At 41.7% G+C, this 26,682-nt stretch overlaps 1 protein-coding gene across 1 annotated transcript in view; it reads right to left on the bottom strand.

Annotated features, from left to right (window-relative positions):
- The window catches only part of GPR19 (G protein-coupled receptor 19), a 43,344-nt gene that overhangs the window by 7,997 nt on the left and 8,665 nt on the right, over positions 1-26,682 (bottom strand). The window contains exon 3 of the mRNA XM_039239950.1: positions 17,235-17,391. The gene's annotated coding sequence lies outside the window, so the exon portion shown is untranslated. The remainder of the gene's footprint in view (positions 1-17,234; positions 17,392-26,682) is intronic.

The following is a 26,682-nucleotide window of genomic DNA, read 5'->3' on the forward strand; positions in this document are numbered from 1 at the left end:
AGCACAGAGCCCAATGCGGGGCTCAAACTTATGAACCATGAGATCATGACCTGAGCTGGTCAGATGCTCAACCAACTGAGCCACCCAGGTACTCTGCAACTTTTATTTTGAATGTTGGTCTTTTTCATAAGGTTATGCATCCCTAAGGGCAGGGACTGTGTTTTTATCTCTGCATCCCTGGGGCATATAGATACTAAAATTTACTGACTAAATAAATGGACAAATGTGTTAATAAAAAGTATCCAATACTTGAAAATAAAGCAAAGAGAGTATAGCTTATCTTTTTAATGTCATGCTAGAACACTGTTAAGTGGGTTTCTCCCAAGGAATTATTTAATTCTCCAGGAGAATGTAGCTGTGCTTGATTTTGTTATTTACTATATGACTAAAGCCCAGACATTGTGAAAGTACATGTTAACATGCAGATTTCTGTCTAGTAGAAAAAATAACCCCAAATATTATGAACTTATTGCTCTGTAGGACATCAGCCAGTTTTGTATCTGTCTAGCAATCTTATGTCCACCTTCTTCAAAGAAACAAACAGTAACAAAACCCTGTAAATACCCATTTTTTCAAATGCTCTTAGAACCAGACTCATTACCTCATTGGTTTCTTCAGGAGTAAATTGATAAATCTTTGACCTATGTTCACCCCATATTTGCGTCAGAGTCATGATTTTAGCTTTTTGAAAATCACACCGAGAGATGGATGAATGCATGAATGAAGGGAAACAAACCGAAGGACCACAAAGAGGAACAGAGGCGTGCGCAGCTGACAAACTTCGCAGCTGTGCCAGGGGCCATTCCTCGCCAAGCTTATCAACTGCTGCTTCGGCTTCCAGGCTCAAAGAACCCTAACAACCGATTTCTTTTCCCTCATGAAATTATAAAGACTCACAGGCATTCTCACAATATACGAAGACCATTTTTATTTCTGAAATCTGTTCATTTTATGTCAAACTAGAATTCTTATAATGTTATATTTTTTTTACATGATTTGGTTGAAAAAAAATTAAACAATAAACCTGAAACATTCTCTTGTACAATGGTCAGCATCTGCTGGGCCGAAGCAGACACATAAGATGAGACTGTTAACTACTGAGCAGTAAGACTAATTACAATGATGACAGCAGTTACGGCATTAACACTACCAAGAATTGATATTCATTTTGTGCTTACTATGTGTCAGGTATTTCGTACCCTTAGCCCTTTGAGGTAGGTAATAGCCTTGATTCACAAATGGAAAAAAACTGAAGCTCTTCCTCAAGATCATCCATATACAATAGTCAGTCCAGGTCTGCCTCACTCCAAAGCCCACACTCTTAACCACCACTGGGGCTTCATGCATACGGAGGCCACAAAAGGCTGGATCTGCATTCAGAGGGTCACACTGGCTGTACATGGACAGGTCTTTTTTGACTCCTCAAACACAGGAATGTGAAATTATTCCGCCACAGCCTCTTGCCTACCCACAGATACATCTGTTCAATATGCTAGCTCAGGAATATGTGACATAGTGAACATTTGGGGGAAAAAAATCACTCCCACCACAGACTGTGCAGAGGCTTGGCATCAAAAGTGCAGTAAGACATGTTGGTCTGGGAATACAGCCTTTCTTCATTATGAAGACTATGAGACTATTGGAAATTCATTATAACAGATGATTAACTGTTACTGCCTTTGAAACACAGAGTGAAAGCAGAACTCTAAACCAGTTTGAACTGAAGTGAGGAAGAGTTTGATCAATGGTAGTACCCCAAGTAGAAAACTGTCTCCTTTAAATTTTAATTTTTGTAACTTAGAAAATACCATGGTGGTAGATATTTTCTCTTAAACCTTGCATTGTTATGCAGGCTTGATTTATGTATATGTGAAAATAAGAAATACCCAGACAGTAGTGGGTGACTGGCTTGCCTGAGCTCCCCAGAGCCAGCTGTGCACATTTCTTCCCAACTCCAAGTTCAACTACATCATGCTGGTATAAGTCAGCCACGACAGGAATATTCACACCACAGAAACGGACAAACACCACAAATCGGGTTTGTATTTTTTCTCTCCTGCGCAACTAGATATTAAACATTTACCAGCCTACCGCCTCCAGTAGGGCAGGATTGACAGCAACATACCCTGAAGTCCTGAATTTACAAGCAGCTCAGGAGGCCAGATAGGCCCTACAGAGACTTCCCAAATGGTTATCTTGCTTTCTGGCCTGAGCTATGCCTTTGGTGTCGACACTGAGCTCAGTGTTCTTTGGAACTACATATGGCCAGGGTAGCCACCAGCATGGCTGTGGTGGCAGAACAGAAAAGCCAGAGAGGATCAGACATGTTCTCACAATGTGCCACCCAGAAATGGATGCCAGATGAAATACAGGATCCCCAGTAAAAGATGAATTTCAGATAAATAATAATCTTTTAGCATAGATATGTCCCATACAATATTTAAGTAGTATCCTATATTTTTATTAGCGAAATCTGGCAAACCTACACCCAGAACATAATCCTGTGTTGAAAATCGTCTTCATCTCCCAATATAGGAATACTGCAAAGTGTATAGGTATGCAGGCTTTGAAGTCTGCTAAAGTGTAAATTCCACCTCTATTGCTAACTTTTTGCGTGACCCAGGACAAATTATCTAACCTTCTTGAACTCCAGTTTTCTTATCTGTAAAATGAAGATAATTATTTCTATCGCATTTGGATAATATATGCACAGGAGTTAAATGAGCTAATACAAACCAATGTGCCTAGTATGAGGAAAATACTCAATAAGCGTTATCCCTACACAGGTCTATACGTTATCTAATGCAGTGTCCAGAACATAGCAAGTGCTTAAAAAATCAGCACTCTTACAGAGGTTCTTCAAAAAGTTAAAAATAGAGAACTACTGTATAATCCAGCACTGCACTACTAGCATTGGCCCAAAGAATACAAAAATACTAATTCGAAGGGATACATGCACCCCAAATGTTTAAAGCAGCATTGTCATAATAGCCAAATTATGGAAACAGCCCAAGCATCCACTGATTGGTGAACGGACAAAGAAGATGTGGTGTCTGTGTGTGTATACACACACACACACACACACACACACATATACACACACACACAATGGAATATTACTCAGACATAAAAAGGAATGAAACCTTGCCACTTGCAATGATAAGGATGGAGCTAAATGCTAAATAAAATAAGTCAGTCAGAGGAAGACAAATACCATATGATTTCACTTATATGTAGAATTAAGAAACAAATGAGCAAAGGGGGAAAAAAAGAGAGGCAAGACAAAAAAACAGACTCTCAAGTATAGAAAACAAACTGATGGTTACCAGAAGGGAGATGGGATGGGTGACCTAGGTGATGGGGATTAAAGAATGCACTTCTGATGAGCACCACGTGATGTACGAAGTGTTGAATCACTACACTGTACACCTAAAACTAACATTACAGTGTATGTTAACTAAATGGAATTTAAATAAAAACTTTAAAATTTTAAAACAATTAGCACTCTTACCAATGTTAGCCCATAGAAGTCTCAAAAGCCATATGACAAGCAAATTTTAGTAACCACATCACTCGTCACATACTGTAATGATAATACTAACATGAGTCACATAATTTAATTGTGTTAAGAGTGAACGGCTTTTGTGGAAGGGTCTTGGTACTTACTCATCATTCACATGGTTGATTTTAAGGGGAAAATCACTGAGATCCAAATAAATCAACACAACTTTTCTCCAAGTTGGGCAGGATTGTTTTTAGTGACATATTAGCCAGATAAAACTTTTTTCTATACCTAAAACCAAAATATGTAATACAATGAATTGAATGTCTTTCTCAAAAGCATATAAAATCCACTCCGCTTAAATTATTTCCATTAGGTAATTCTGAATAACTGCAAAAGACCCTCATATATCCAGTGAAACAGTTTCTCCTCCACCATCAGAGAGCCCTAGCTTACACGCTTACAAGCCTGGAATTTTATCTAATGCCCTTTCCCCCGCTTCCTCTTGTATATTATATAATATATACATCTTCCTCCATAGTACTTCCAGCTCTGTGCCTTTCAATCTGTTTCAGACTGGGATCAAGCAGTGTCCTCAGGTGAGGTGTGTCCTAAGACACCACCTTTGTGTTTGGATACTGGCTGCCCACGGACCTGTATTACTCTTCTACCACCTGCACCTTTCTCTGTCCTTCACGTGAATTCTAAAATATTAGAAATAAACAGAGTCAGCATCCTCGGAGTGATTTCTGGAAACGAGGAAAGCTTCTTTCTCAATGTCTCTTACCATTAGAGCATCGTTTTTTAAAGTCAAGGTCCCTATTAAAATGTAAATTCTTCTTAAAGAGTAAATATTTTTTTTTTATTTTTTTACAAATAGTTTATTGTCAAATTAGTTTCTACATAACACTCAGTGCTCATCCCCAAAGTGCCCTCCTCCATGCCCATCCCCCCTCCCCCCACATCCATCAGTCCTCAGTTTTTGTCAGCATTCAAGAGTCTCTCATGGTTTGCCTCTCTCCCCTTCCCCCACCATTTCCGCCCTTCTTCTCCCCCTTGGTCCTCCGTCAAGTTCCTCCTAATCCTCCTATACGTGCAAACATATGACATTTGTCCTTCTCTGCCTGACTTATTTCGCTCAGCATAACACCCTCAAGGTCCATCCATGTTGCTACACATGGCCAGATTTCATTGTTTCTCATTGCCATGTAGTATTCCATGGTATAGATAAACCACATCTTCTTGATCCAATCATCTGTTGATGGACACTTAGACTCTTTCCATGTTTTAGCTATTGTGGAGAGTGCTGCTATGAACATTGGGGTACATGTGCTCCTATGCCTCAGCATTTCTGTATCCCTTGGGTAAATTCCTAGCAGTGCTATTGCTGGGTCATAGGGGAGTTCTATTGTTAGTTTCCTGAGGAACCTCCACACTGTTTTCCAGAGGGGCTGTGCCAGTTTACATTCCCACCAACAGTGTAGGAGGGTGCCCGTTTCTCCACATCCTCGCCAGCATCTCGAGTTCTCTGATTTGCTCATTTTAGCCAAAGAGTAAATATTTTTTACTAATATAAGCAGAATAGACCCCTTTTACTTCTGAGATTAATGATCTTAGTGGAAAGGAAAAAAAAAAAAAAAGATGCCCAAACCAAAAGCCTTGAGGACAATCAGCACCTGAGAGAATAAAGGTGGGTGCCATCACAGGAGGGAGTGGGAGAAGGGTGAAAGGCTGAAGGTGAAAAAGCACCTACTTGATGGTTTTGTGCAGGGATGGCTAGCATCAGAATAAATGTCACACCCGAAAGAATGTAACAGAAAGGAGCCCAAGCTTTACCCCACATGAAGGCTTCTGTTGGCCATGAACTGCAGTCCTCCCAAAATGCTTTACAAACAATGTTGCAGGAGAAAATGTTAGGTCTTACTGGCACCTCGCTTCAGGTGCACAGAAAGGACACTAGCCAATATCTCTCACTCCACTGCCACTTTGTAGAGTTCTGTGCAGGAGGGATGCAGCTCCAGGTTGAATAATACTGAACTTCTCCCTCTCTCTACCATTCACACAAAATCTGTAAAGTCAGATAAAATGGGGAGAAAAAGAGAAATAAACACCAAGAAACATCACCCTAAGAAATGACCATTTCGTTACAAAGGTGTGTGCAAAATAGTCTTCAATTATACATTTACCCAATATTTTTTATCACTTAGTATGAACCAGGATTGTGCTAATTGCTAGAAATATAGAAGTTAGCTAGACAGACAAGGTCCCTGCTTTTGTGGCGCTTACCTCTAGTAGGGAAAACAAAGTAACAGCTAAACAAACAAATACATTAAAAAAAAATGGCTAGTGCTATGGAGAAAAATAAAGCAGAATGAAGGACCAAATCCATGAAAAAACGGAATGGCAGGTGACTGGTTGGTTACACAGTGGCCATTTCCAACTTCTCCCATGTCCTCCTCTCTCAAGAGGCTGAAAAGGCAAGACACCCACTCTCCACCATCCCTTGCAGCTCAGGATGGTCATGTCATAATTGCTTCTGGCACTGAGACAAGAGGAAATCTCTAGGTAGGTGATGGGAAGCTCTTGAGAAAATGTTTCTTTCTTGATAAGAGGAAAGAGATATGTGGAAAGTGTTCTACCTTGTGGGCCTGGCTGCCCCTTACTTCTTACCTTTGTAAACTATCATGTGCTTAATTGACTGAGCCCCCCAGGAACCCCTGTAAACTGTCATGTAAAGAGGTCGGGGCACTGGGTGGTATCTTATCACCCAGTAATAAGGTCAGGGGAAGTCCTGAAACTCATAAAGATACTATCCGGTGTCCTGACACTGAGGTGCTATTAGAACAGCCACCACCAGGCCTCTCAAATAAGCAATAAGTTTCTGTATGGCTTTAAGCCCCTTTGAGGTTTCTGTTACTTGCCTCTAACATCACTGTAACATAGGGTCTTATTTCAGATGGGAGTGGCCAGAGAAGAGTTCACTGAAGAAGTGATACTACAGCTAAAACCCCACTGATGGGAAGCCAGTCACATGAAAATCAGAATAATATTCTAGGCAGAAGCAATGTGTGCAAAGACCCTGGGGCAGGAATAAGCTTGTTATGTAGCTGGAGCAGATGAATGTGGAAGAAAATGGTACCTGATAGAAAGGTAGGCAGTGGATCAGATCACATATGGCATTGTAAGGCACAGATATTATTCTTATTGCAATATGACTCACTGCAGGCTTTAAGCAAAGGAGTGATAGGGGTATGGCCTGATTTATGTTTTAAAAATACAACTTTAATTGCTGTGTAGGTGGCTGAGAGAAGTGGGGGCACCAGTTAAGAGACTATTACAATAAGCTAAGTAAGTGATAATGATGGCTTAGACCTAGTAACAATGTAGATGGAGAAAAGTAGATGGCTACTGAAAATATTTTGGAGACAGAGCCAAGAAGATCTGCTGATATGTGATGGGGTGAGGGGATGGGATGACTCCTAGGTTTGAGGGTCTGAGATGGGGGGACAGAAAAAGTTTGGGGAACTGTAAATCAGTAATTCTATTTTGGGTGAATTACATTCTTATTAGATACCCAAGTAGAGACATCCAGTTGGCAGGTAAATATATAAGTTTGGAGAAATGTCTATTCAGATTCTTTGCCCATTTTCATTAATTCATTTGTCACTCCATAAATCCATTTTAAGGTCATACTATGTGCCAGACTGTACTATGCTAAGAACTATGTATACAATGACCAAAAAAACCATGTCCCTACCTTCCTGAAGATCATAGTCTAATTATAACTAAGTTGTGGAGGGATGGAGAGAAGAGGAATACATAAGTAGAAATACAGTAAGTTGTAGTGAGTTCTGTGAAAGAAAAGAGCAGAGCATGGTAGGAGGACCCTCTTTAGGACTGGGGGGTTGGGGAACCAAAGGAAAGAGTAGCAGCCATAACAGAGAAAAACAGCCCATTGCTAGTAGACTCCCTAGGACTCCTGCGGCAGACACATGACAAGACAAGAAAACCCAGTCACTAAGCTGCCCTGGATCCCCAGCCACCTTCCAGATCTCGAACAGTGCTTCAGGCTCCTTAAGGCCTGGACTTAGTACTTGTGATAGCCTGTTTTCCTTGAGGCAACTCAGAGTTCTCTGCAGTCAAAAGAAGCTATCTTATGGGGGCTGGGGAACAAGGAAGAGGGAGAAAAAAAAAAAGGAGTAAGTGGGACCTAGAGGGATTAAGTGCCTCTGGGAACTTCCTTTGACTCTGTACCAGACTGGTTCCCCTTCACCCATCCCACTCCACAATTCGTCCCCACCTGGTCATTTAAGTAGGGAGCAAAGAATGCCTTCGTTTCTGCTTAGAGGAGGTGGGGGGGGAGAGGAAGCTTGATTCACTCACCTGCAGGTCACTGCTCCATGGAGTCAGTGTTGCCCACTGATAATTGCAACTGGAAGGCTCCACCGCATCATACAGTGGCAAGATAAGAAGTCACTGAAGAACTGATTTGTGCTGTGCTCTTTGTGGGGATCTTTTTTCTGTCCCCTTCTGAGAATAACCCCAGACCCTCTGTTCTGCCTTATGTTGGAGGAGAGTTGTATCACTGGGCCCAAGACATCACTGTTTCCTTGGCTTTTATTTTCTGGAGGCTTGAGTTCTCTGGGGGGATTTCTACAGAGGGCAGGAGGGAGAAACAAGGACGGCTGAACCAGGACTTGGCTGTGGCCCCTGGCGCCATGTGAAAGGCAGGCCCAGATAGCCACAAGAGATCTTTTGGGGATGATGAAAAGGTTCTGAAATTCGATTATGGTGATGGTTGTGCAATGCTGTAAATACAACAAAAATCACTGCCTTGTACGCTTAATATGAGGGAATGTTACGGTATATGAATAAAGATGTTAAAACAACAACAACAACAACATCAGCGTTGGCCTGGGACCCTTGCCTCACTTCCCCACTGTGCTCCAGGTAAGTGACAAATGTTAATGGAGGAGTGCATCTAATAGGGTGGACTTAAGGCACAGAGTTCCTAGCTGGGAATAAAGTCCACTGGCCCACGGGTGGTATCAACACAGATCTACCAGCTTTCATGGACACATGGCAGCCCAGATCATAATTATATCTCTGCTATAATCAGAGGGAATCCAAGGCTAGAGGGACCACCCCATACATTTTGCTGTGTGTAAGAACTCCGGGACCTAGAAAGAGGAAGAGAGTCCCAGTCCCAGTAATATTTGTCCCTGACTTTCCCACTAGCCTGGTAGGATGGAGCCTTGCTCTTATTTAAAGAAATCAATATATATAGGAGGCAAAATGCCCTCCCCCACGCCCCTACCTCCCTGCCAAAGATGTCCATGCCACACAGCAAAAGGGACTTACAAATGAATGAGCCCTTAAAAACAGAGAATTCTCTCTGGTTAGAAGCAGACAGATGAGGCAAGAGAAGTCAGAGAATGATTCCAAGCATGGCAAGGAGCGGACATGCTGTTGCTGGCTCTGAGATACAGGGACTCACATGCAAGAAGCAGGGAGAGGCCACTAGGAGTGATGGATGGTCCCCAACTGATAGCCATCAAGAAAACGTGACCTTTGTCCTACAACCACAAGAGTTGGATTCTGCCAATCACTGGAAAGAGCTTGGAAAGGGAATCTTCCTCTAAAAAGGAACATAGTCCTGTCCACATCTTGATTTTAGCCTTGTGAAACTCTAAGCAAAGAAACTAGCCAAACCACCCAGACTTCTGACCTGCAGAACTGTGACATAATAAATAACTGTTATTGTAAGCCACTAAATTTGTGTTAATTTGTTAAGCAGTAATAGGAACTAATTCAATGTGGCATTTCTCAGATAACTGAGTGTGAACACTATCACTTTTCACTACCCCACCAGCATCTACATTAGTAGAAACCTTGAAAAGCTTAAAGAGTGTAGTTTACTTTAAACATGGGACCCAGGGGCTAAGAAACCTGGTTCTAATTCTGACCAGAGGCACTGAACAGCAAGTCATGAGACACAGGTCTGATTTTTAGATCCCTGTAAGGACCTTAAATAAATCAATCTATCAGACTCTCCATTTCCATGTCTACAATATTGATGAGTTGGTCTAGATGATTTCTAAGGTCCTTTTAGTGTAATGAACTAAAACTGATAGACATTTCAATATATAACCCAGTACTTTCACCTGGCAGAAAGCTCATCCCAAGAGGGCATTCTGATGGGAGGAGAGGGTAGTTGGTCAAGGCTGCTGAGGCTTCTGTGAGCTTCTGATATCCAAGATCAACAGTAAGGCTCTCCAAAGAAGAGATGACTTTCCCCTAGGGGCCAGCTAAGCACTCTGCCCCCTCCCCCCTACCACCACGTGCCCCAGTAATTATCCTGGAAGAGCCAACAACCTCTTATTGAAGATTCCCCGCAAGAAGTGGTGGGCCAGGGAGGACCTGTCACCTGTGTCTGCCTTCCACTCGAACTAAACCAAGCTTCGCAGAGGGGAGAAAAGCTTACTAGAATCCTCTGCCAATTGCCCACACCTCTCTTCCCAGTATGGGGTCCTTCAAATTCTGAAGGGAACAATTTGGCCAAGGGATTTGCACCTCCTCAAATTCAATGCAATTCATTACAACAAACAGGTTTTGAATAGTTGCTGTGTGCTCACTGAGTTAAAGTAGAGGCAGACAGTCATTCTGGAGGTAAGCATTCAGTTTCATTTTCAAGCTTGGATTTCAGTATCAAAATCTCTAGTAGTGCAACTCAGGAAAGGAGGGAGGAGGCAGAGACCAGATGCATTACACTCAAAACACAGAACTATACAGTAGATGTGATTTAGAGCCATTTGAAAAGGTGAAGTTTTCCTTTAGAACGGAGTACAAACACTGAACAAAGAGTTATTAAGAACTCTGTTTTTCAGAAGCATTTATATTCTGTCTCACATCACATTCACATCAACACTCTGGGTAAATTTTGATCTGCACCTCTGTCCTCAATCAGGGTTTTTCCAAGAAGGCAAAGCTTTAAGTTCATTGAGCAGAATTTAGAGTTGAATTTGCATTAATGTGCATTTTTCATGGGCAAATTATGCAACTGTATGTAGTCAGCTGTCACTGAAGATATGTTTGATGTGTACTTGCTTTTTTCACATGGTTAATATATATATTTTAGTACAATATATTTTTAGACATTTTGTAAGTTAAAATGATGCTATCATTTCTCAGTGGTTCTTACTTTAATCCTCTTTGCATATCAGCCATGGTTGACCCAAGTCACCTACACTAGCCATTTTTAGGCTTTCTTCCTCAGAGACAGATGTGACAGATGTGTTCATATATGTGACGCACCCCTACAGATATATCCAGAATTATGTGCAAGTCTAGGAGCTTGACCTGTAACTCCAACACGGAGTCTTCAACCTAAGAAATCATGTGGAAAAGAAAATAATTATGTAGACATCCTTAAATTTATTCTATTAATTTAAAAAATTAATCACTGACAAATCTTGGTGTTTGATATATTAGCAAGCAATTATTTGCAACTGACATCCTTTGCTTCGGATATATTTTGACACCATGGCTGATAAGAGCATGCAATACCATAAATGTACACCTGAAATCTGAATTCTTTTATTCTTTTTTTTCTTAAAGGTTTTACTCACTTTTGAGAGAGAGAGGGAGGGAGGGAGGGAGAGAGGGAGGGAGGGAGGGAGGGAGGGAGGATGATTGGGCAGAGTCAGAGAGAAAGGGATACAGAGAATCCCAAGCAGGCTCTATGCTGTCAGCACATGCGGGGTTTGAACTCACGAACTGCAAGATCATGACCTGAGCAGAAGTTGGACACTTAACCAACTGAGCCACCCAGGCGCCCCTGAAATCTGATTTCTTGAAGGCTCAGGGTGCCTGTCACAGAGAACTAGGGAAAAGACCAGGAAGAGGAACATGGTTATTCTCCCAACTGGGCAATGGTAGGAATACAATAAACCTGTTGTAAAAGTCTACCAATGAGCATTTCTCTGGAAGTAACTAATCTCCTATCCATGATATATAAAACCAATGACATTCCAAAAGGTTTCATAGGCTGCACCCAAACATAAAATTGTGTTTCCTTCCTTAGATGTGGAAGAAAATGACTCTACACACATTTTAAATATGAAGAGGCTGTATAATGTGGTGATTGGGAGCACGGACTCTGAGAGCTGGGGTTCACAGGTAATTTTGCCTCCCAGGGGGCATTCGGCAATGTCTGAAGACATTCTTGATGTTTCAGCTGGGGGAGGAAGATGTTATTGACATCTAGTAGTTAGAGGCCAGGGTGCTGCTAACATTCTAAAATAATGTAGGCAAGCCCCCCACAACACAGAGTTAGCTGGCCCTAAATACCAACCATGCTGGGGCTGAGAAACCGTACTGTAAAGCAACCTGCCTGGGTTTCAAACCACTCAATACCAAGTTACTTCACATTTTTGTTCTTATTGAGTGTCTTTACCAATAAAATTAGGATAATAATGGTACCGACCTTATTGATTTGTTGTGAGAATAAAATAACTGATGCAGGGAAGGAGCAAAGAACAATGTCTAAGTGCTCGACAAACACTGAGTTTCGTTATCGCTGTATATATTGGGAAAGACTGAGAAGAAATATACCAAAATTGTAACAATGGTTGTTTCCAAGTGGCAAGATCAGGACTGGTTTTTATTTTCATTACAGTTCTATATTTTATATATTTTCCAAATTTTCAAATATCCAAATATCCAAAAACATATACTATATTTTTAAAGAATGCAGAGGAAGGAACTTGACTTGTCATATAGTGGAAAGAAGACAGAATTCAGATCCTGGCTCTACCTGCTGTGAGGAGCTTCGGGCAGGTTAGTTCATCTCTCCGAGCTTCAGTTTCCTAATCGGAAACTGGGGCTAAGAACCTACATCACAGGGGCGCCTGGGTGGCTTAGTCAGTTAAGCGTCCGACTTCCTCTTAGGTCATGATCTCGCGGTTCGTGGGTTCGAGCCCTCCGTCGGGCTCTGTGCTGCCAGCTCAGAGCCTGGAGCCTGTTTCAGAGTCTGTGACTCCCTCTCTCTCTGACCCTCCCCTACTCACGTTGTCTCTCTCTCTCTCTCTCTCTTAGAAATAAATAAAACATTAAAAAATTTAAAAAAAAAAAGAACCTACATCACAGAGTCTCTATCAGGATTACACACGATAGACATTCAGTGCCTAGGAAAGTATGCTGAATGAGAGGTTCCATGAGATGACCATTTTAAAGTTTAGCCAAGGACAATGAGAAAGAATGAAATCTGGCCATGTGTAGCAACATGGATGGACCTTGAGGGTGTTATGCTGAGCGAAATTAAGTCAGGCAGAGAAGGACAAATATCATATGTTTGCATGTATAGGAGGATTAGGAGGAACTTGACGGAGGACCAAGGGGGAGAAGAAGGGGGGAAATGGTGGGGGAAAGGGAGAGAGGCAAACCATGAGAGACTCTTGAATGCTGACAAAAACTGAGGACTGATGGATGTGGGGGGGAGGGGGGGATGGGCATGGAGGAGGGCACTTGTGGGCATGAGCACTGAGTGTTATGTGGAAACTAATTTGACAATAAACTATTTGTAAAAAAATAAAAAAATAAAAAATAAAGTTTAGCCAAGGAAAAATGACTGCATAAACAGGAAAATATATTCATATGGTAACACCTCTTTTGCTTTTTAAACCGACCTCTTAGAAAGACGACCTCCCATCTTGTGCCATTTTTGGCCTTGGTTCATAAAGGAGACGTCGCATCCATACTCTGGTTCTTCCCTCTATTCCTTCTCCTTCCCTACATACACGTACGCTAGGAAAAGACCCAGTCATCTGGCTGGCAGGGCCTGACTCATTCGGCAGGGTTTACTGGCAGTGGGCAATTGCTGCGACTGGAAGGCAGGGCCCTGGCCTCACTTTCTTATGTCCTTCACCCAGCCTCACTGTCCCTCTTCCTATTTCGTCTTCCATTCCTAGCCTCCAGGTTGGCAAGGTCTCTCCATAAGAGGAACCCCTGTCTCTACTTTGTCTCTCGGCTCCATCTTCTCCTGTTCAGCTGGAAGAGGAGAGCGGACAGACTTGAGAGGGGTGAGTAGGAAGCCCAGCTGGGTTTCCAGACCTAAGGCTCTAGAGCACACCAGCCGTGCTTACCTGACAAGCCCTGCATGAGTGTGGTGGGCATGCAGCCCTTGCCCGGCTGTACGGTACTCCAGCACTGCTCTTCTGCATAACTCACCCAGCAGGTAACACTGGAGGTCAGGTGGTAAGGAGGAGGAGTTTATTCACACACCCTTTCCTTCCTTTCCTTAATGACTGAATTAGATGGGTACAATAGGTTATGCCTGTGAACATCATCAAGAGGGGTGACTATTTTATTTTATTTTTATTTTTTAATGTAATCTCTATACTCAACGTGAGGCTCAAACTCACGACCCCAAGATCAAAAGTTGCATGCTCTACCAACTGAGCCAGGTAGGCGCCTCAAGAGGGATGACTATTTTAACTCTTAGTTAGCCTGCTAACTTGAATTCAAATCCTAAGCAACCTTTCAAGATAACCCGAGACAATCTTTTGCACTCAAGTCCTAACTGCCATGGTTTGGGAAAGGTAGTCTGGCTCCAATCTACTCTGACACTAAAGATCTCAGGGTTCTCTGGGGAGGAGTCCTAGAGTCGTGTGAGCTCTTGGCTCAGTGTTCTGGGGACTGAGAGCCACAGCTGACTAGGAAGAGGCCTGCTTAGGGCAGGAATTGACCTTCTCAACACATTCAGTCTCAACCCGAGATAAACTATTTTTCAGTGTTGGGAGGCGGTGCCAGGCAAAGCATCAGAGTGAAATGAGACTATTAGGGTGCTTCTACGTCTAGACATAAATAAAAATGTCAGAAGAACTTCATACTAATGACAAGTAAAATGTCAGGGGGATTGGAAATCCCCCCAGGTAAGAATTTATGGATACGTCTTGAACTCTAGTGTTCTACTACTACTTCAGGGTCAGCCTGACTAGCAACTAAAAATTTCAGGCATAGTGTTGACTGTTGCCTGGTGCTGTGTCGGAAACCCACTGATGGAAGATACGGTTCCTGCATTCAAGAAGCTCATGTTAAGTGACTCAAACAGTGTAAAAGAGTACTTGTCCCAGGGAAACATAGATTTTAGCAGGGATCCAAGGCTTAATATATAGGACTAAAGTTAAGTATCACAGGAGACACAACCACTCTTCAAAGTATTCTTCAATGAATGCAGATCAAAACCACACTGAGATACCATCTCACGCCAGTCAGAGTGGCTAAGATGAACAAATCAGGAGACAATAGATGCTGGTGAGGATGTGGAGAAACGGGCACCCTCCTACACTGTTGGTGGGAATGTAAACTGGTGCAGCCCCTCTGGAAAACAGTACGGAGATTCCTCAAAAAATTAACAATAGAACTCTCCTATGACCCAGCAGTAGCACTGCTAGGAATTTACCCAAGGGATACAGAAGTGCTGATGCATAGGGACACATGTACCCCAATGTTCATAGCAGCACTTTCAACAATAGCCAAAACATGGAAAGAGCCTAAGTGTCCATCAACGGACGAATGGATCAAGAAGATGTGGTTTATCTAGGGCGCCTGGGTGGCTTAGTTGGTTAAGCGTCCGACTTTCGCTTAGGTCATGAACTCGCGGTTCGTGGGTTCGAGCCCCGCGTCGGGCTCTGTGCTGACTGCCAGCTCAGAGCCTGGAGCCTGTTTTAGTCTGTGACTCCCTCTCTCTCTGACCCTCCCCTGCTCACACTGTCTCTCTCTCTCTCTCTCCTAGAAATAAATAAAACAGTAAAAAATTTAAAAAAAAAAAAAAAAAAAGAAGATGTGGTTTATCTATACAATGGAATACTACATGGCAATGAGAAAGAATGAAATCTGGCCATTTGTAGCAACGTGGATGGAACTCGAGGGTGTTAATACTGAGCAAAATAAGTCAGGCAGAGAAATACAGATGAATGAAACCCTGAAGGGAAATACCTCATTTAGTAAATACCTCATTTAGTAAAGAATTTCACAAATTTTAGATTTCTATCCCTTCTCTTCCTCTTTGTATCTTTGACCTCGTAACTTCTCTTAGTTTCACTCTTCTCATAGCACAGAAGAATGACATCAGTCATCAGTTACTGTCAAGAGCCAAAAGGGAAACTACACAGACCAAAAAGAGGAAATCTTTATATTTCAGAAATTTCTAGAAGTTAAGGAAAAAAGTCCTCTTTTTCCCTTAAAAACCTAAAATAATGTGGAAAGAGAGTGATCTATTATTACCTTGAAGTATGATAATATTATTTTAAAGCAATAAACCCAGTCCATTTGATACCATAGTTTGTGATCATAATTTGTAAAGTTTTTAATCTACTTATTTTATTTTGAAAACCAAGGTAAGTCCTTTTAAAGGTAATATGTTCAGGCTGGTCTTATTACTCGGTTCAGAGGATGAAAGAATGTTAAGTTCGATTAAAAGAAATCAACCATGATGTAATTCTAGATTTTTTTTGCCTTTAGACATCATTTGGTCACCATAGTAACACAGTACTTTACTACCAGATATCTATACAGCACAAAGGGAAGAGAAGAGCAGGCAATTGCTTACTGGTTATTTGGGGGTACAGAATGTGACTACTGAGATAATTGAAGATTGAATATAGATTCCACTGGGGATCTGTTTTAGCAAGGGATGCTGATTTGATCTTCTAGTAACGTCAGCTGAACAAAATTTGTAGCCAAATTAACTGTTGACATCATTCGAAATAACACAAGCAGGGAAGAAGCATAGCTTAGTAGTTAAAATCATGGACTCTGGTGTCAAGTTTCTTGGGTCCAAATCCTGTGTCTACTGTTTGCTAGCTGTATGATCTTGGAAATGTTCCCTGACTTCTCTGTCTCTTCTTCATTATCAAAATGTGGGTACTAATAATACCTCCCTCAAAGGATTATTATAAAGATTAAATGACTGATTATTTCTGCTTAGAATGATGTCTTGCACATAGCAAGAACTTTATACGTATTTGTTAAAGGTGAAATAAAATTTAAATTTGCCAGCTTCCCTCTTTGGGGGTAGGTAGGAATGGTCAAAGATACCAAAATTTGAGTACAGAGCAGATTATTTTAGCCCGTAACTTTGGAAGATTCCTTTGATAACTTCCTGGGAGCCTTCTTGAGAGCTTTTCTATAAGATTTGGAAGTCAGTGTCACTCTACTATGTGAAACCAGAGCTGGAAATAATCTAAGCTCTCCTGGTATCAGGAACATCAGAAGGAAGACAATGGCACAGCACAAAGAAACAGCACGCCCGCCTGCTCAGGCTCAGTGAGCCACTGCCAATAACCTCGGGGCACACGGGCACAGAATAAGCAAGGGAGGAAATGAGATTGTATTGGAGTGACAACCAAATCTAGTTGATTCCAGTAATATTAGTTTTTTCCTCTTTCCAGGACTCAAAGAAAAAAATCATTGTCACCAATTAGTACTTTGCTTTGTTAATTATCATGGTGCAAAATTTCCACTGATTTTTCTTTAACAGGCACTTACTCTGGTAAATTATTCATTTTACAGAACTATCTAGGCATCTTTTCTAGACCTGTAACAAATCTAAAGCCCCTAAACAACATCTAAGCCAGGACAAAATTTCTAAATTACCCAGAAAAAAAGAAGGTACTATGTCCTCTAAGCCAAATTACAGCTGCAATAATATCACGGGATCCCTAGCACATACCTTCATCTGGACTTGATTTCAGGGATGGTCTCCTTTGGTCTTCTCCGTCAGGAATAACCCTTGCATAGGAGTTTGGAGAATTCCATAAACCACCAGGAAAGCTTGGGAACATATTCATTTCTGTCCTCTGTCTTCCCCTTGGCTTCTAGCCTGCTTCCTGGTAAGAAGACAAGATGACGCTGTGCTGGGTTGACTGTTAAATCATCTTCCCGCCCCCAGCCCCACTCTCTTGGTGCCCCTCCCTTCTCCTTTCCAAGGCTCTGGAATGTGTCACATGGGAAATGGATCACGTGGCTCAAGGGGGAAATGTGGCCATCTTCTATCTCCCTTCCCCCACTTTTCCTTTCAGGAGCAAAGCAGCAGAAATCTCTGACTTGATAGGCTCTGACCAAAAATCTCCATATGACAAGGAAAAGAGTCAACCAAACCTCCAGCCTTCTCCACTTTCTTTTTTGTTTTATTTCTCATCTGAACGTTTTATTATGGACAGAGTTGCTTCATAGTGCGGGGAAATGATGCTTTCTTCCCAGCCCCTTTCTTTCTTATTATCAATACCCTAACGTGACAAGGTATTCCCTAACCCTCCCCGCCTCCATCTGGAACCCACTTAGCATAACTGAGACAACTGAGTGTTCAGCACCAAGGACAGCATTACACCCCCCCTTCAGCGTTCATTAAAGCCGTTTGTCTGTCTACTTCACTCTCAGGTAAATAAAAATATTTTAAAAATATTTCCCTGAGGTCTTGTGTCTAAAATATGTCAGACCATATATTTAGGGCTCTGATGTCCCCTACTATCAATTCATTGCTACCTTATAAATACAAATAGAATTTTTACATACCATTACAAAGACCATCGCATGCCTACCTACCTCCCTGTCCCCATCCCATCACCCATACCCACCCTTCAGATACGCTCCATGCTTTAGGGGGAGGGGAAATTCTCATAACATAGTTTACTATACACCCATATATATATGCTCATGAACAAAACAAAAAACAGAAACACACAGGATTTCTGAAGTGTGTATATCAAGATGTCCTTAGCCCCATTCCTAGCCCTCAGGCAGGGATGAATTAGAGAGGCAGGGAAGAAGCCTAATCGAAGCTGTTTTGTGCAGGGTCTGTCCTGCTTTGCTGACGTCCCTGTTGCCATGGTGCTAGGTAACTGCTGAAGGGGATGATTTCTTTCAGAACCGGTCACCATGGGACCCTGTGGACTAAAGAAAGGAAGAGGGAAAAGGACTGAATTGCTGAAGAGGACTTTCAATTAGCATTTTCAGAGCCAAATTTACCTAATGGGTCCTTTCCTTACTGAATTGTTGCTGACCCTAAATCCTAAGAGGATTCTAGAATTTAGTATGGACACTGTGATGGACACTGTGATGGTAACTCCCTCCATACTCCACTGCTTCTCTCCCTAAAAATCTAAATTTAGGGACAATTGAATGAAAATGCCAGCTTCACAGGGTGACTGCAAGTGCCATCACAGAGTTGGGGGAAGGACACAGGAACCTATATTTTCCTCAGATTGGGACTTCTGACTTTTATGAGGCCATTTATCTTAAGTCCTAACAGCCTAAACTTTACAACCAAACCTGATTGTTGACACAAGGAACAATTTGAGAATGTTTTACAATGTTATAGGAGAAGTGACAAATATTTTTAAACGTGAGTTGCTGAATTATATTAAATGAAAATAAATTTGATTAAAGTCAATCCTTTGGGTAGTATTTGAACTACCCCAAATTAGGAATTTAAGCAAGCTCTATACTTATGTCATTAGGTTGGCATATAACTGATTGTTTCTAACTCAGAGTCCTTACCATGGCAATTTTAGATATTTATTTTTGGGGGGAGAAATACTTTCAAAATTTTTCTTAATGTTTATTTTTGAGGGAGAGAGAGACAGAGTGTGAGCAGAGGAGGAGCAAAGCGAGAAGGAGACACAGAATCCAAAGCAGGCTTCAGGTTCCAAACTGTCAGCATGGAGCCCAATGCAGGGCTCAAACCCACAAAGGTTTTGACCCAAGCCAAAGTCAGATGCTTAACCAACTGAGCCACAGAGGCGTCCAAGCAGAAATACTTTCAATGTGTAGGAATGCAAACTCTATTTAAAAAAAAAAAAAAAAAAAAAAAAGGCGGCACAGGAGCTGGAGTATAATTTCATGAAATCAAAATTCCTTCCTGGCTCAACATTCACAGCGTAAGATGTATTTACTTCTTTTATTTTAGGAGAAGAGTCAGGTTAATTCCAGTATTTCTAAATAAGACAGAGAATTTCAACTCTGCTAATTCTAATGCTTGTAGCTTTCAGAAAATTCATTTATCAGGAAAGCCGATAGGTGTTTGAAGAAATTCTTAGAAAGCCAGCAGGATGGTGACTTAGATATCATCTATCTTTTCTTAGTCAATAATAGTAACAAGAACAACAACAAAAACAGCTAATGTTTAACATGTCCCAGGTATTTAGTACATGTCATTTAATCCACCTACCTAACCATGAGACAGGTACTCTTATAGATTTTCTTGTTTTATACAAGAGACTGAGGCTTACATAGGATAAGTAATGTGCCCCAAACTGCACAGCTAGTTAGTGTGGGAATAAGGGTTTGGAACTATTTAATCTTACTCCAGAGCAGACACACTATACTATTCTGCATCGTGTATAATGGACTAGACTAAAATTACTTGTCAATTGATTGTAATGTGATTCACTACTAAGGGCCTCTGACAGGAGAAATTTTAAAAATCACTTTAAATTATCTGAGACCAGGGCACCTGGGTGGCTCAGTCAGTTAAGCATCAAACTCTTGATTTTGACTCAGGTCATGATCTCATGGTTTGTGGGATCAAGCCCTGCACTGGGCTCTGTACTGATGGAATGAGGCCTGCTTGAGATTCTCTCTCTCTCTCTCTCTCTCTCTCTCTCCCTGCTTGCATGCTCTCTCCCTGCTTGCATGCTCTCTCTTTCAAAATAAATAAGTTAACTTAAAAACATCATGAACTTTCTGATTGCTTTAAACCAAACTGAAAGCAAACTACTGTCCAAATGTCTGAGAGATTCATTAAAATAGTTTTCTTAAGGGGGGCCTAGGTGGCTCTGTCAGTTAAGCATCCAACTTTGGCTCAGGTCATGATCTTGCGATTTGTGAGTTTGAGCCCTACATCAGGCTCTGTGCTGACAGCTCAGAGCATGAAGCCTGCTTTGGATTCTGTGTGTGTGTGTGTGTATGTGTGTGTGTCTGCCCCTCCCCTGTTCATGCTGTCTCTCTCTTTCAAAAGTAAACATTAAAAAAAATTTTTTTTAAATAGTTGTCTTAAAACAAAGCTCTTTCTACAGAAGAATGCCAGCTAATGAGTGTAGAGTCTAATACTTAGGACACCATTTTTGCAGCCCTCAATGAAATAACCTATTCAGTAAAGGAATGGGTATTCAAACTATTAAATGAGGACAGGTTGTTTGTAGATGATTTGCAAATTGCAAAGGCAAATGTATCCTGGAAGGGGGGGTTGGGTGGGGTGGTCACCATCTTAACTAGGTGACCAAATTTAGTATCACTAGTAGTGAGACAACTTGTAATCATGTGCCAACATGAAGCAATGTGAACTATCTAATATTACTAATGAAGTATTCTCTCTAAAAACGTTTGACCTAAATCTAAACAAGCTTCTATTCATAACGTCTAGTCTTTTTTTTTTTAAAGGGCAGGAGTTGGAGAACAAGTTATAAGATGTTATGATGAAATAATCAGCCAAATCGAGAATACAGATTATTTATTCTACAAGGGAACTCATCTGGACTTATTAAAAATCAATGTCGTGAAATGAAAATAAAACGGGGGCGCATGGGTGGCACAGTAGGTTAAGCATCTGACTTATGATCTCGGTTCAGGTCATGATCTCACAGTTCATGAGTTCCATCCCCATATCGGGCTCAGCAGAGTCTGCTTGGGATTCTGTCTCTCCTTCTCTTTGCCCCTCCCCTGCTTGTGTACCTGTGCTCACTGTCAAAAGAAATAAATAAACTAAAGAAAATAAAAGAGGTATGCTGTTTGAAGAGTGTGCTGTTACAGATTAAAAGAGACTATAGACCACAACTGCAAAGGATATGATTTGCTGACATGCTGACTGGGGATGGAGAGAGAATGGATATAAAGGAGCTATAAAATATTTTGGGGGGGGGGGGGCGTCTGGGTGGCTCAGTTAGTTAAGCTTGAGCATCCAACTTTTGATTTTGGCTCAGGTCGATCAATTAGCGTGGAGCCTGCTTGAGATTCATTCTCTCTCTCTTTCTCTCTCTCTCCCTCCCTCTCTCCCTCTGCCTCTCTTCTCCACTACTGTTCTCCTTCTCTAATAATTAATTAATTAATTAAAATATTTCGGGGACAGTTGGGGAAATTTGCATTATGAAATGAAGATTAGATGACATCACAGAATTGTTATTTATATTAGATGTAGGAAAGGAATTGTGGTTTATAGGAGAATTTTCTTGTTCTTAGGAAATGCTTAAGTATTCAGGATAAAGTGTCAAGACAAATGTAAGTTACCTTCAAAGGGTTCAACAACAAGATAATATATGTATGTATATATACAGAAAGCACGAGAAAATACAGCAAAACAATACAATTGGTGAAGCTAGGTGAAGAGTGTATGGGTGTTTATTGTACTTGTATTTAAACTTTGTCCTCTGAATGAAAAAGTAATAAATACTGTTCTATGGTAGAACAAGGACATGCCACATGGAGCCTGTCCCTTTCCAGCTCAGGTTTAATGAGAAAGAAGAGTGATAAAGGATTATAAAGCAATCAGAAAACTGGGCCTCACTTCTTTCTAGGACAAAGTTGGATATGAGTGTATTCATTTTCTACTGTGGCTATAACAAATTACCATAAACGTAGTGGCTTAAAACAACACAGATATTAAAGTCTGTAGGTTAGAAATCTGACATGCATCTTATTGGGCTAAAATCATGGTGATGATAGGGCTGCATTCCTTTCTGGAGGCTACAGAGAGAGAATCTATTTCCTTACCTTTTCCAGCCCCCTCCCCCCCACTCCTTGGGTCATAGCCCCCTTACTCCATCTTTAAAACCAACAGCTTTGTACCTCTCTAACCATTATTCCATAGTCACATCTCCCTTTGATTCTGACCTCAGACTGAAAAGGTTCTTTTAAGGACCCATGTCATTAGATTGGGCACACTCAGATACTCTCCCCTTTCAAGGTCCTTAACCTAATCGTATCTACAAAGTCCCTTTTGCTTTGTAAGGTGACATATTCACGGTTCCAGGGGTTGGGACATGGACATCACCAGGGAGCCCTTATTCTGCATACCACAATGAGTTGCCTCCATGTTGAGAGAATCTCTACCTTTGCTCTTCTTTGGGGACCATTGCTCAGGTCCCTCATACCGCACTCTCTGCACTTTCCAGGGCTGTTTGGGCCAATGGCAAGTCTCCAACAGTGTAGTCAGAGTGAGATAGAGCAGGCAACTATCCCAAGCTGTTCCTGTTCCCTTGAAGCATGATGCTGAACTAACAGCGAGGGTGCTGCCATGGACAGGTGAGGTGACTCCACAGCATGGGCCAGGAGGAAGCTGAGTCCACAAGGGGAGGTAGCCAGTACTCCCTGGGAGATTTGCCTAAAGCCAACAATGGGCCATGAATTCACCTGCTGCAGGCTTCAGTATCCAGGCTAGCAGATTCCCCAGTGATCAGGCCAAAAGGGACATCATGCCAGAAAACTGCCAGTACATATTCTAGGTCCAGAATGAAGCCAGGGGATTCCATCTCTCTCATCAATTCCACAAGAATGTGTACATTACCCTTTACTCCACACACAAATGGCTGTTATCTTCAGAGAAGATGCAGGACCTCCTTGGGAGGCATTATGAAACATAAAACATATCTTATCCAAAGGATACTTGATACTTTAATTGTTTAAATAATGATATTGAACTATATTTGAGACTGAATTAAGACACTTGGGGTTCTTTTCCCCCTGTAACCTAACAATTGCGGTTGTTTTCAAATACGTCCACACATTCTTTGATATGCCTCCCTTCAAATGGTGATACCTAATACCCCTTGAATGTGGCCCTGACTTAGCACCCTATTTCCAACAAAGAGAATGTGGCAGGAGGGATTCAATGTAACTTCTAAAGCCAGGTCACAATAAGGACAGTTTCTGCCTGGTTCTCTAACTTCTTGGACTGTTCATTCTGGGGGAAGCCAGCTACCATGTCAGGACATTCAAGCTATCTTGTAAAGGGGCTCACATATGGAAACCAGGCCTCTCACCAACCAGCACCAAGGAGCAATGGTAAGTGAGTTGCCATGGTAGCAGATCCTCCAGCCCTCATCAGATGACACCCCAAGCCAGAACTGCTCAGCTGAGCTGCTCCCAAATTCCTGATCCACAGAAATTATGAGATGATTATTGTTTTAAGTTACTAAATTTTGGGGTATTTTGTTACATAGTAATAGATAACTAATACACAGGTAAGAACTCTAGATAAAACAAGATACCTACACTTTCTTGGCATATCTGAGTTGTAATAAGTTAAATTAAGTGTTCCTGCTACATACCTGTGTGTTCCTTATGTGGAAGGTATGTGGTTTCATTAAGCCAAGAAATTAGGAAGGGGAGAACAAAATTAGCCACTTAACAGTGGTGTCTGGGGGAGAAAAAGCTAAGTAGGTAGAAGTAGATTATAAAGACTCAGTAGAACTGTAGGGAACTCTAGAACAGGAAGACGGACCTAAGATGGGACTGAAACAAGTGACCAGAAAGCTGTCAGAGCCAAGATTGGCACCAACTCTAACTGTTTTTCTATGAGGTTACAATGCCTATTGTCTCTTAACTCTCTCATCATCAGCTACGTTCACCTGCTCCTTTTTTAAAATTTGTATGTATTTATTTTGAGAGAAAAAGAGAGTGTGCACGTGTGTGGAGGAGAAGCAGAAACAGAGGGAGAGAAAATTCCAAGCAGGCACCACGCTATTCACACACAGCTCAATGTGGGGCTCGATCTCACCAACTGTGAGATCACGACCTGAGATGAAATCAAGAGTTGGATGTTTACCTGACTGAGTCTCCCAGGTGCCCCATACCTGCTTCTCTTTTGATATCAGTTCATCCTGCTTTACACTGCATTACTGGCCCCCAAATGGCTGGCCCCAATAGGCCGAGTTGGCTCTGAAATGTACATGACCTTACAAGTTAAATGTTCCTATATAAGTAACCCAATCTAAATTTAAAACAAAACTACCATATGATCTAGCAATCCCATTTCTGAGAATACTTCTAAAGGAAATAAAATCAGTATCTTCAAAAGATATCTGCATTCCATGCTCATAAAGCATCATTCACGGTAGTCAAGATAAGGAAACAATCTCATTGTCAACAGATGAAAGGATAAGGAAAATACAATACAGACTTTAGAAGAGGGCCGAGAAGTAGGAGGACTAGGATTTCTCTTGTCCATCAAACACAGCTGCACTGAGGTCAGAACGCTTGGAACACCTAGGAAATCCATCTGTGGAGTGACAGAAACATCTCCACAGGTGAAGGGAGACAGCGTGGTTAGACAGAGGTGCGTGTAGGCAAACTAGGGGATATAACAGAGGGAGCACGGAGGGAACGGGTCCCCTTATGTGGAGAGACAAAGGGGAGAAAAAGAGAAGCTGTGGATGGCGTTTTTATGTTAGGACAAGAGAAAAACCTCTCCAGATCGTGGACAGAGGAACAAGAAATACAGAGAGTACCAGTCTCTATTTGGTCTCTACGTTTAGGAGCTTAAGATAATTTTCAAAAGTGTGCAACTTTCTCCAGCCCCGGCCAGTAGCAATCTCAGGGGCACACTAGGAGAGAACAATCGCCTTTCTGGAGTACTGTGAGAAGAGGGGTTATTGCCCTGCCAAGGATCAAATGGCAGGCAGCAGCCATTTGGGGAGGGCGGAGTGGCGCTACCCCAGAACTGAGTCACGTGCTGCAGGATCCTTCACAACATCAGGGGCTGAGTCACAGCCCACCGCTTAGAAGGTGCAGAGACAGGGAAGGACTGGCTGACCGCTGGCACTACTCTATGAGGGCTGCCTGAATAGCATAGTTTGAGACACCAGTCAGGGGAGGAGAGATTGAGGGTATCACCATTTTTATTCCCATCACCAACAGGGTGGGGCTTCAGGGAACAGAACAGTGGCCCCCAGTGGAGGCGGGACCTGGTTCCACCAAACCCTGCCCCTCCATGCCTGGTAACTGCTTATCTACCTGCCTGAGAATGATAATGAACCCACCCAGGCGGCCTCTACTCCAGGCCAGCACAACCACCAGTCAGAGGCATCAACAGACAACTGTCCAGCAGGTTTCTATGTTAGTCTGTTGCTCTTCCCCCCACCCTACTCTTTTCTTTCTTTCTCTTTTTTTTTCTACCTTCTCCTTTTGTTTCCCTTGGAATCAGGCTCATAGTTTCTGATTTGATTTTTGGTCAATTCTTACTATACATATATATATATATGTAATTTTTTTTTCTTTTTTTCTTTCTCTGCTTTATTTGTTTTTTAATCAGGCATTTTTACTCTATTCCTCTTACACCTTTTCTATATCTCCTTCTTAATTTTCCTTTCTCTCTCTCTGGATTAAGCCTCATAGTTTCTTTGATTCTCTGCTTGGTCTTTTTTCTTTCCCCACCCCTTTCATTTTTCGCCCTGTATGGAATAACACAGATCCTTTTTTCCCAGAGTTACTTCAACAGACAAATCAAAGCACATCTGGTGGAAGGTCTAAAAAATCCACCACTATAAATAAAGAGGAGCTCTGTAGAAGACTGACCAGTGGAACAGAGCAGCCAAATACGCACCAACAGAGACACACAACACAGTCCAAAAACACTTCCTGAAGTTCCAGGTTCTGGACAGTGTCTGACCCCCCCCTACCTTTCTTAAAAAAATTTTTTTAACATTTATTTATTTTTGAGAGACAGAGAGAGAGAGACAGTGTGATTAGGGGAGAGGCAAAGAAGAGAGGGAGAGAGAATCTGAGGCAGAGTCCAGGCTCCAAGTTGTCAGCACAGAGCCCAACATGGGACTCGAACCCATGAAACGTGAGATCATGACCTGAGCCAAAGTCGGATGCTTAACTGTCTGGGCCACCCAGGCACCCTGACTCCTTTTTAATATAGTAGTACTCGCAGATGCAGGACACATAACAAGCTATTAGAGCATGTAAAAGACAGAAAACTAGTCAAAATGATGAAACAGAAAAATTCTCCTCAAAAGAAATTCCAGGAAAAAATGACAGCCAGAGAACAGCTCAAAACATATAAAATATACAACTGAAAAAGAATTTAGAATAACAGTCATAAGACTAATAGCTGGGCCTGAAAAAAAAGGATAATAGATAGCAAAGAATCTACTGCTACAGAGATCAAAGATCTAAGAAACAGT

The sequence above is a fragment of the Hyaena hyaena genome, unplaced genomic scaffold (assembly GCF_003009895.1).
Source record: "Hyaena hyaena isolate Hyena2069 unplaced genomic scaffold, ASM300989v1 scaffold_164, whole genome shotgun sequence".
Classification (NCBI taxonomy): Eukaryota; Metazoa; Chordata; class Mammalia; order Carnivora; family Hyaenidae; genus Hyaena; species Hyaena hyaena.